Genomic DNA, 12,752 nt, shown 5'->3' with positions numbered 1-12,752 from the left:
ATAATCCAGGTCATTTGTGCCAAGGAATTTCCCACATTCTGGGTTTGGCTCATTGTATCCTTGCAGTATTTTAAATACATTGCTCTGCCATTTTTTAATTTACTGATCTTGCATGTGTGAATGCTCAGTCGCTTTGGTTGTGTGACCCCATGGACTGTAGCCCACCAGAACTCCATGGAATTCTCCAGGCAAGAATACTGAAGTGGGCTGCCATGCCCTCCTCCAGGGGATCTTCCCGACCCAGGGATCAAACTCATGTCTCCTGCACTACAGGTTGGTTTTTTTTACTGCTGAGCCACTGGGGAAGCCCTAGCTTGTTAATCTTAGACATTATTTATTTACTCTGTACTGTGAAAGACAAGGATTTGGCTAACATATTACTCTATACTTCCCTCTTTCTAATTATCTTTAGGAATGGAATAAACATGGAAGACATTTTTTCTGAAGAAACAATGTATACTTATTTACTTTTTTCCAAGTAATATCTTTGTTTACTCTTGGCTCTACCAAAACTACCAAATACTATAATAAACTGGATTTTATCCAATGTAGTAGCAGTGGGGGAGCGGAGAATAGAAATTTGAGAAATATCTCAGAAGAAGGTCTGACAACATTGAATGAAGGGAGGAGGGAGGAAGGAATGAGAATGATTGCTTAATTTCTGCTTTCAAAAACTGAGTACATGTTGGTGCCTTTCAGAATAACAGAAGGAGGAGCCAGTTTGGGAAAGACGTTGGGGACACAGAAAGAAAATACATTCAGTTTTTGACACTGAGATATGGGATATCTATAAACAATCACACAAAGATGCCCAGTAGACCAATGGAAGTATGGATCTGGAGATTCAGAGAGAGATGTAAGCTAGAGTTACCGATTTGAAAATCATCCGATTAACGGGTAATAGCTGCATCCATGAACGTGGATGCAAGTACTGCCCAGGGAAGGTGTAAAGAGTAAGGAAAGAGGAAGAAAAACAACAAAACCCTAAGAAACACCAAGATTTAAGGAGACAGAAGCAGTTGTTACTGTGTATTATAAGTACCACATTCAAGATATGCATGGGATACCCTAGTGACTCAAGATTGATCAACTGGGTAGGGAGAATTTACAAAGGGTTTTACTTTGGCTTGGATACTGATGGATGTATAGAAGTGTGCCAATGGGATGAGCTGGAGAAGACTCCTGAGAGTCCCTTGGATTGCAAGGAGATCCAACCAGTTCATCCTAAAGGAAATCAGTCCTGAATATTCATTGGAAGGACTGATGCTGAAGCTGAAGTTCCAATACTTTGGTCACCTGATGTGAAGAACTGACTCATTTGAAAAGACCCTGATGCTGGGAAAGATTAAAGGCGGGAGGAGAAGGGGACCACAGAGGATGAGATGGTTGGATGGCATCACTGACTTGATGGACATGAGTTTGAGTAAGCTCTGGGAGTTGGTGATTGATAGGGAAGTAAGCCTGGCATGCTGCAGTCCATGGGGTTGCAAAGAGTCAGACACAACTGAGGGACTGAACTGAACTGAAGTAATGGGATGAGAGTCAAGAAAGAAGACAAATTCACCTATTTTACACGGAAAACAGAGGACTTCAAATGAGTTCTCTCAATGATCCCACACTATGATATACAGCTGTTCATAGCTGTGTTCCTCAAAGTGTGGTCAGCAATTCACTTGCATCAGAATCACAGAGGAGGGACTTCCTTGGTAGTCCAGTGGCTAAGACTCCATGCTTCTACTGCAAGGGGCCCAGATTCAATCCCTGGTTGGGGAACTGGATCCCACATGCCCCAATTAACAGTTCACATGCTGCAACAAAAACTGAAGATCCTGAGTGCCACAACTGAGACCCTGCAGAGCCAAATATATATACATATATATATATATATATATACACACACACACACACATACATACATACACACACACATATATACATATATATGTATATATAAGTATTCATCAAAAAAAAAAAGAATCACAGAGGGCTTTATCAAATTGAATATTATAGGTTCCACCTTAGACCTACTGAATCAGAATCATTGGGGTGGGGTGCATGAGGAATCTACATTTTAAACAAGTTCTCTGTAAGTGATTCTGAAGTAGATGGTTTGAGTGTTAAATTCTGTACAAACTAGGGTGTGACCATGGGAACATTCAGCTAAAGTGGAATGGAAATAAAAGGCTTTGGGGTGGATTAAATCTAAGATTGGCTATCTTCAATTTGCTTCTCTCTTCTTGCCAGTTTTAGCAGGAAGGCCTAGTGGGAAAATGGGGAATAGGGAGATTTTGCAGAAGTATAATGACTCCATCTGTTTTCCATCATTAGAAAGGAAAAATGAGCCATATAAGACTAAGAGTAGAGCAGTTTTCCTCTGAGCTGGTCCTAAGTCAATCAGGAAGCACATACAGACATCATGATGGAAACAAAATCAACAGCTGATTTGGTTGATTGAATGTGGTCCTTAACACAATAACACCAGCCAGTATAAACAACACACTCATGAATTCTGCTGATTTTGTTTTCACATTTCAGCTAGTTCTCTGGCACTTTATACTCAGCTCTTCCTAGTGAATTCATCTTACCTGAAGTCACTTAATGCTTAATTTTTCATTTGATCAATAATTCCAGGGATAAAAATTTCCATGTTTCCCATAATTCTTATCCTGAAAAGAGGAAATCTGAAGTCGAGCCACTGTGTACTGTTTCATTAGAAAATATTTCTCTCTGTGTCTCCATTAAAAAAAAAAATAACTATATGTTAGGAAATACATAATTTGAAGTTCACTGTGAAACAGATTACTTTTGAGAATTAATTTGTGTCCTTATGGGATCCCAGGGATGTACTCTCAAACTAAATTTGACTATGAATATTCTGCTCAGTCAGTTCAGTTCAGTTCAGTCTCTCAGTCGTGTCCGATTCTTTGCGACCCCATGAATCGCAGGACGCCAGGCCTCCCTGTCCATCACCAACTCCCGGAGTTCACCCAAACCCATGTCCATTGAGTCAGTGATGCCATCCAGCCATCTCATCCTCTGTCGTCCCCTTCTCCTCCTGCCCTCAATCTTTCCCAGCATCAGGGTCTTTTCAAATGAGTCAGCTCTTTGCATCAGGTGGCCAAAGTACTGGAGTTTCAGCTTCAGCATCAGACCTTCCAGTGAACATTCAGGACTGATCTCCTCTAGGATGGACCAGCTGGATCTCCTTGCAGTCCAAGGGATTCTCAAGAGTCTTCTCCAACACCACAGTTCAAAAGCATCAGTTTTTCGGTGCTCAGCTTTCATCACAGTCCAACTCTCACATCCATACACATCCATACATGACCACTGGAAAAACCATAGCCTTGACTAGATGGACCTTTGTTGGCAAAGGAATGTCTCTGCTTTTTAATATGCTATCTAGGTTAGTCATAACTTTCCTTCCAAGGAGTAAGCATCTTTTAATTTCACAGCTGCAGTCACCATCTGCAGTGATTTTGGAACCCAAAAAAATAAAGTCTGACACTGTTTCCACTGTTTCCCCATCTATGTCCCATGAAGTGATGGGACCAGATGCCATGATCTTAGTTTTCTGAATGTTGAGCTTTAAGCCAACTTTTTCACTCTCCTCTTTCACTTTCATCAAGAGGCTTTTTAGTTCCTCTTCACTTTCTGCCATACTTCTATGGCTAGAAATATTATTCTACTGAGAAATTAGCTAATGGTTTTTGTTATTTTGTCAAAGTAGCTATCTACATGCATTTCCAGAGTTGGGTATATCTTGCTAGAAGTACACTGACTTCAGAAGATTGTAACTTATCATTTTGCCTTGAGGAAAGCTGTAACTATTTCTATTCATTCCTTGTAATTTTTCTGGAAAACAAATCACATCATAAAACAATCGTCTTCTTTGAGAAGACTACTATACAAGGCCCTTTCCTAAGATAAAATTAAGTCAATTCTATTTCTGAAATTAAACCTGAAGAAAAATAAGATTTCATAAGAAAACTAACGTTTCTCTTTGTGGATCCACTAATTCCATTTATCATTCATAGTATTCTAAGATACATTTCCTGGTTCATGTACGGTGCTAATAAGTTAGTAAGGCAGGAGAAGCAGATGAAAGCCCCTAGTTACCCAGAAGTTAGAAGCTGCTTTAGAGAATGTAAGACGTGTGATGGGAAATTAACTGTTACTTCTACTGTGATTCCATCCAGGAACTGATGGATTATGTTGTTTAAAAAGAGAAAAAAAGAACCATGAAACCTTATTAGAGAAAGCATAAGGCATGTCAGTGTGTGTTCATTTTTGTGTAAAGGAAAGATACAAGAGAAAAACACTGGGTTACTATTGTGTATTTTCTGTAGAGGAAAGGAAATTCTAACATAGTATATATAAATATTCTCACAGGACCATGAGATTTCTTTCTTTTTTTAAATTCCATACTTACCAAACCAAACCAATCTTTTAGTTACTATATTAGCTTGCCAGCTATTTTAGTCATTTCTAGTGCTGCTTTAACAAAGTGCCACTAACTGGTGGTTTAAAAGGCAATTTATTTTCTCACAAATCTGGAGGCTAGATAGCTGAGATCAAAGCAACCATAGGGTTGGTTTCTCCTCAGGCCTCTCTGCTTAGCTGGAATATAGCCATCTTCTCTCTGTGTCTTCACATGGTCTTCCCTTTGTGTGTGTCTCTCTCCTAATAATCGCTTCTTATAAGAGTATGGATCATATTGCACTAGGACCCATCCTAATGACTTGATTTCATCTTACCTATCTCTTTGAAGATCTTATCATCAAATACAAATATCTTCAAATATCTTTATAGTCTGAGATACCAGGGATTAAGACTTCAATATATGATGACACAAAAATGAACTTATTTATGAAACAGAAACAGACTCACAGACATAGAAAACAAACAAAGGAGAAAGAGAGTAGGGGAGGGATAAATTAGGAGTTTGGGATTAGCAGATATAAACAACTATGCATAAAATAGATAAACAAAAAGGATTTTACTGTATGGCACAGGGAACCATATTCAGTATCTTATAATAAACCATAATGGAATATAATATGAAAAATATAAATGTATGTATATAACCGAATCACTCTGCTGTATACCAGAAACTAATATAATATTGTAAATCAACTATATTTCAATTTAAAACAAAAGACTTCAGTGTATGAATTTTGGGAGTATACAATTCAGCCCATTAACAGTTATTATTTCAGGTTTCCATATATATTAATATATAGAAAGCTCCCTGTAAATATATATCATCTAATTGGCTTTTTGGTGAAATCATGTTGACAGTGAGCTACCTTTCTTTTCTTTTTTTTTTTCTTTTTCCATTTATTTTTATTAGTTGGAGGCCAATTACTTTAAAATATTGTAGTGGTTTTTGCCATACATTGACATGAATCAGCCATGGATTTACATGTATTCCCCATCCCGATCCCCCCTCCCACCTACCTCTCCACCCAATCCCTCTGGGTCTTCCCAGTGCACCAGCCCCGAGCACATCTCTCATGCATCCAACCTGGGCTGGTGATCAGTTTCACCCTTGATAATATGCATGTTTCGATGCTGTTCTCTCGAAACATCCCACCCTCGCATTCTCCCACAGAGTCCAAAAGTCTGTTCTCTACATCTGTGTCTCTTTTTCTGTTTTGCATATAGGGTTATCGTTACCATCTTTCTAAATTCTTTATATATGCGTTAGTATACTGTATTGGTCTTTATCTTTCTGGCTTACTTCACTCTGTATAATGGGCTCCAGTTTCATCCATCTCATTAGAACTGATTCAAATGAATTCTGCTTAATGGCTGACTAATATTCCATGGTGTATATGTACCACAGCTTCATTATCCATTCGTCTGCTGATGGACCTCTAGGTTGCTTCCATGTCCTGGCTATTATGAACAGTGCTGCAATGAACATTGGGGTGCATGTGTCTCTTTCAGATCTGGTTTCCTCAGTGTGTATGCCCAGAAGTGGGATTGCTGGGTCATATGGCAGTTCTATTTCCAGTTTTTAAAGAAATCTCCACACTGTTTTCCATAGTGGCTGTACTAGTTTGCATTCCCACCAAGAGTGTAAGAGGGTTCTCTTTTCTGCACACCCTCTCCAGCATTTATTGCTTATAGACTTTTGGATAGCAGCCATCCTGACTGGTGTGTAATGGTACCTCATTGTGGTTTTGATTTGCATTTCTCTGATAATGAGTGATGTTGAGCATCTTTGCATGTGTTTGTGAGCCATCTGTATGTCCTCTTTGGAGAAATGTCTGTTTAGTTCTTTGGCCCATTTTTTTGACTGGGTCATTTATTTTTCTGGAATTGAGCTGCAGGAGTTGCTTGTATATTTTTGAGATGAATCCTTTGTCTGTTGCTTCATTTGCTATTATTTTCTCCCAATCTGAGGGCTGTCTTTTCACCTTACTTATAGTTTCCTTTGTAGTGCAAAAGCTTTTAAGTTTCATTAGGTCCCATTTGTTTAGTTTTGCTTTTATTTTGAATATTCTGGGAGGTGGGTCATAGAGGATCCTGCTGTGATTTATGTCAGAGAGTGTTTTGGCTATGTTCTCCTCTAGGAGTTTTATAGTTTCTGGTCTTACATTTAGATCTTTAATCCATTTTGAGTTTATTTTTGTGTCTGGTGTTAGAAAGTGTTCTAGTTTCATTCTTTTACAAGTGGTTGACCAGTTTTCCCAGCACCACTTGTTAAAGAGGTTGTCTTTTTTCCATTGTATATCTTTGCCTCCTTTGTCGAAGATAAGGTGTCCATAGGTTCATGGATTTATCTCTGGGCTTTCTATTCTGTTCCATTGATCTTTATTTCTGTCTTTGTGCCAGTACCATACTCTCTTGATGACTGTGGCTTTGTAGTACAGCCTGAGGTCAGGCAGGTTGAGTCCTCCAGTTCCATTCTTCTTTCTCGAGATTACTTTGGCTATTTGAGGTATTTTGTATTTCCATACAAATTGTGAAATTATTTGTTCTAGTTTTGTGAAAAATACCGATGGTAGCTTGATAGGGATTGCACTGAATCTATAAATTGCCTTGGGTAGTATAGTCATTTTCACAATATTGATTCTTCCAATCCATGAACACGGTATATTTCTCCATCTGTTTGTGTCCTCTTTGATTTCTTCCATCAGTGTTTTATAGTTTTCTATGTATAGGTCGTTTGTTTCTTTAGGTAGATATACTCCTAAGTATTTTATTCTTTTTGTTGCAGTGGTGAATGGTATTGTTTCCTTAATTTCTCTTTCTGTTTTCTCATTGTTAGTGTATAGGAATGCAAGGGATTTCTGTGTGTTAATTTTGTATCCTGCCACTTTACTATTTTCATTGATTAGTTCTAGTAATTTTCTGGTAGAGTCTTTAGGGTTTTCTATGTAGAGGATCATGTCACCTGCAAACAGCGAGAGTTTCACTTCTTCTTTTCCTATCTTGATTCCTTTTACTTCTTTTTCTGCTCTGATTGCTGTGGCCAAAACTTCCAAAACTATGTTGAATAGTAGTGGTGAGAGTGGGCACGTTTGTCTTGTTCCTGATTTTAGGGGAAATGCTTTCAATTTTTCACCATTGAGGGTAATGCTTGCTCTGGGTTTGTCATATATAGCTTTTATTATGTTGAGGTATGTTCCTTCTATTCCTGCTTTCTGGAGAGTTTTAATCATAAATGGATGCTGAATTTTGTCAAAGGCTTTCTCTGCATCTATTGAGATAATCATATTGTTTTGATCTTTCAATTTGTTAATGTGGTGTATCACATTGATTGATTTGCAGATATTAAAGAATCCTTGCATTCCTTGGATAAAGCCCACTTTGTCGTGATGTATGATCTTTTTAATATGTTGTTGGATTCTGTTTGCTAGAATTTTGTTAAGGATTTTTGCATCTATGTTCATCAGTGATATTGTCCTGTAGTTTTCTTTTTTTGTGGCATCTTTGTCTGGTTTTGGAATTAGGGTGATGGTGGCCTCATAGAATGAGTTTGGAAGTTTACCTTCTTTTGCAATTTTCTGAAAGAGTTTGAGTAAGATAGGTGTTAGCGCTTCTTAAATTTTTGGTAGAATTCAGCTATGAAGCCATCTGGTCCTGGGCTTTTGTTTGCTGGAAGATTTCTGATTACAGCTTCGGTTTCCTTGCTTGTGATGGGTCTGTTAAGATATTCTATTTCTTTCTGGTTCAGTTTTGGAAAGTTATACTTTTCTAAGAATTTGTCCATTTCTTCCAAGTTGTCCATTTTATTGGCATAGAGCTGCTGGTAGTAGTCTCTTATGATCCTTTGTATTTCAGTGTTGTCTGTTGTGATCTCTCCATTTTCACTTCTAATTTTGTTAATTTGGTTCTTCTCTCTTTGTTTCTTAATGAGTCTTGCTAATGGTTTGTCAATTTTGTTTATTTTTTTCAAAAAAACAGCTTTTAGCTTTGTTGATTTTTGCTATGGTCTCTTTAGTTTGTTTTGCATTTATTTCTGCCCTAATTTTTAAGATTTCTTTCCTTCTACTAACCCTGGGGTTCTTCATTTCTTCCTTCTCTAGTTGCTTTAGGTGTAGAGTTAGGTCATTTATTTGACGTTTTTCTTGTTTCTTGAGGTAAGCCTGTAATGCTATGAACCTTCCCCTTAGCACTGCTTTTACAGTGTCCCATAGGTTCTGGGTTGTTGTGTTTTCATTTTCATTCGTTTCTACGCATATTTTGATTTCCTTTTTGATTTCTTCTATGATTTGTTCGTTGTTCAGGAGCGTGTTATTTAGCCCCCATATGTTTGAATTTTTAACATTTATTTTCCTGTAATTGAGATCTAATCTTACTTCACTGTGGTCAGAAAAGATGACTGGAATGATTTCAATTTTTTTGAATTTACCAAGGCTAGGTTTATGGCCCAGGATGTGATCTATTCTGGAGAAGGTTCCGTGTGCACTTGAGAAAAACGTGAAATTGATTTTTTTTTTTAATTTTTTAATTTTTTTTATTAGTTGGAGGCTAATTACTTCACAACATTTCAGTGGGTTTTGTTATACATTGATATGAATCAGCCATAGATTTACACGTATTCCCCATCCCGATCCTCCCTCCCACCTCCCTCTCCACCCGATTCCTCTGGGTCTTCCCAGTGCACCAGGCCCGAGCACTTGTCTCATGCATCCCACCTGGGCTGGTGATCTGTTTCACCATAGATAGTATACATGCTGTTCTTTTGAAACATCCCACCCTCACCTTCTCCCACAGAGTTCAAAAGTCTGTTCTGTATTTCTGTGTCTCTTTTTATGTTTTGCATATAGGGTTATCATTACCATCTTTCTAAATTCCATATATATGTGTTAGTATGCTGTAATGTTCTTTATCTTTCTGGCTTACTTCACTCTGTATAAGGGGCTCCAGTTTCATCCATCTCATTAGGACTGGTTCAAATGAATTCTTTTTGACGGCTGAGTAATATTCCATGGTGTATATGTACCACAGCTTCCTTATCCATTCATCTGCTGATGGGCATCTAGGTTGCTTCCATGTCCTGGCTATTATAAACAGTGCTGCGTTGAACATTGGGGTGCACGTGTCTCTTTCAGATCTGGTTTCCTCAGTGTGTATGCCCAGAAGTGGGATTGCTGGGTCATATGGCAGTTCTATTTCCAGTTTTTTAAGAAATCTCCACACTGTTTTCCATAGTGGCTGTACTAGTTTGCATTCCCACCAACAGTGTAAGAGGGTTCCCTTTTCTCCCACACCCTCTCCAGCATTTATTGCTTGTAGACTTTTGGATAGCAGCCATCCTGACTGGTGTGTAATGGTACCTCATTGTGGTTTTGATTTGCATGAAATTGATTGTTTTGTGGTGAAATGTCCTATAGATATCAATTAGGTCTAGCTGGTCCATTGTGTCATTTAAAGTTTGTGTTTCCTTGTTAATTTTCTGTTTAGTTGATCTATCCATAATTGTGAGTGGGGTATTAAAGTCTCCCACTATTATTGTGCTACTATTAATTTCCTCTTTCATACTCATTAGCGTTTGCCTTACATATTGAGGTGCTCCTATGATGAGTGCATATATATTTATAATTGTTATATCTTCCTCTTGGATTGATCTTTTGATCATCATTTAGTGTCCTTCTTTGTCTCTTTTCACAGTCTTTATTTTAAAGTCTATTTTATCTGATATGAGTATTGCGACTCCTGCTTTCTTTCGGTCTCGGTTTGCGTGAAATATTTTTTTACAGCCCTTCACTTTCAGTCTGTATGTGTCCCTTGTTTTGAGGTGGGTCTCTTGTAGACAGCATATATAGGGGTCTTGTTTTTTTATCCATTCAGCCAGTCTTTTTCTTTTGGTTGGGGCATTCAACCCATTTACATTTAAGGTAATTATAGATAGGTATGGTCTCGTTGCCATTTACTTTGTTGTTTTGGGTTCATGTTTATACAACCTTTCTGTGTTTCCTGTCTAGAGAAGATCATTTAGCATTTATTGAAGAGCTGGTTTGGTGGTGCTGAATTCTCTCAGCTTTTGCTTGCCTGTAAAGCTTTTGAATTCTCCTTCATATCTGAATGAGATCCTTGCGGGGTACAGTAATCTAGGTTGTAGGTTATTCTCCTTCATTACTTTAAGTATGTCCTGCCATTCCCTTCTGGCCTGAAGGGTTTCTATTGATAGATTAGCTGTTATCATTATGGGAATCCCTTTGTGTTATTTGTTTCTCCCTTGCTGCTTTTAATATTTGTTCTTTGTGTTTGATCTTTGTTAACTTGATTAATATGTGTCTTGGGGTGTTTTGCCTTGGGTTCATCCTGTTTGGGACTCTCTGGGTTTCTTGGACCTGTGTAACTATTCCCTTCCCCATTTTAGGGAAGGTTTCAGCTATTATCTCCTCGAGTATTTTCTTGCCTTTCTTTTTGTCTTCTTCTTCTGGGACTCCTATGATTCGAAAGTTGGGGTGTTTCACATTGCCCCAGAGGTCCCTGAGGTTGTCCTCATTTTTTTTTATTCTTATTTCTTTTTTCCTCTCTGCTTCATTTATTTCCACCATTTTATCTTCTACCTCACTTATCCTATCTTCTGTCTCTGTTATTCTACCGTTGGTTCCCTCCAGACTGTTTTTGATCTCATTTATTGCATTATTCCTTTTTAATTGACTCTTTTTTATTTCTTCTACGTTCTGTTAAACATTTCTTGCATCTTCTTGATCCTTGTCTCCAGGCTATTTATCTGTAACTCCAATTTGTTTTCAAAATTTTGGATCATTTTTATTATCATTATTCTAAATTCTTTTTCAGGTAGATTCCCTATCTCCTCCTCTTTTATTTGGCTTGGTGGGCATTTTTCATGTTCCTTTACCTGTTGGGTATTTCTCTGCCTTTTCATCTTGTTTAGATTGCTGTGTCTGGATTGGGCTTTCTGTATTCTGGTGGTCTGTGGTTTCTTTTTATTGTGGAGGTTTCACTCAGTGGGTGGGGTTGGATGATTGGCTTGTCAAGGTTTCCTGGTTAGGGAAGCTTGCATCGGTGTTCTGGTGTGTGGAACTGGATTTCTTCTCTCTGGAGTGCAATGGAGTGTCAAGTAGTGAGTTTTGAGATGGGTCTATGTTTAGGTGTGACTTTGGGCAGCCTGTATGTTGACGCTCAGAGCTATGTTCCTGCGTTGCTGGAGAATTTGCGTGGTAAGTCTTGCTCTGGAACTTATTGGCTCTTGGGTGGTAGTTGGTTTCAGTGTAGGTATGGAGGCTTTTGGATGGCCTCTTATTACTTAATGTTCCCTGTAGTCAGGAGTTTTCTGGTGTTCTCAGGTTTTGGGCTTAAGTCTCCTGCCTCTGGATTTCAGTCTTATTCTTCCAGTAGTCTCAAGCCTTCTCCAACTATACAGCACTGATAATAAAACTTCTAGTTTAATGGTGAAGATTCTCCACTGTGAGGGACATCCAGAGAGGTTCACAGAGTTACATGAAGAAGAGGAGAGGGAGGAGGGAGATAGAGATGAGCAGGAGGAGGTAAAGGGGGGCTCAAGTGGAGCGAGACAGATCTATGTAGTTCTCTGTTCCCAAAGTGTTCTCTGTAGCCCCGACACCCACAGAGATTCACAGAATTGGATTGGGAAGAGAAGGGGGAGGGAGGAAATAGAGGTGATGTGAGGGAGAAAACAGAAAGTCAAAAGTGGGAGCGAGTAGTCAACACACTCCTGAGTAAAATTGGGTACTGAATATTGGATTCTTAAATGTCCAAAACTGATATCAAATACTGAAAAACAAAGATTAACCATCTAGAGTAGAGGTTAGACTCTTAAAAATACAATATTAAAAACAAAATCAAAAAATTTTAGAAATATATATGAAGTTTGGTTTAAAAATATGGCCTCTTCTTTTTTTTTTGCAAGGTTATTGTGAAATGAAAATGAAAATTAAGGAGTAATAGAGGAGTAATAGGGGACTTTAAAAGAAAATAAGAAAAGAAATAAAAAAAGAAAAAAAAATTTTCTAATTAAAAAAAATAGTAAAAATATATGAAAATGAAAATGAAAGTTAAGGAGTAATGGAGGAGTAGTAGGGAATTTTAAAAGAAAATAAGACAGAAAAAAATAAAAAAAGAAAAAAAATTTTTTAATTAAAGAAAAAAAGTAAGAATATATGTAGGAATTTCTCTGGAGGTGTTGCGGTTCGGTGTGGGTTCGGTTCAGTTTCAGATAGCTCCTCATTCCAGCTTACACTTCTCGATATCTATAGGCCCCTTCAGGTGTAGTCGGTGTTACCTACAGGTATTTTAATCTGTTT

Source organism: Cervus canadensis, chromosome X (genome assembly GCF_019320065.1).
Source record: "Cervus canadensis isolate Bull #8, Minnesota chromosome X, ASM1932006v1, whole genome shotgun sequence".
NCBI lineage: Eukaryota > Metazoa > Chordata > Mammalia > Artiodactyla > Cervidae > Cervus > Cervus canadensis.
Note: the sequence above shows the minus strand (reverse complement) of the source record.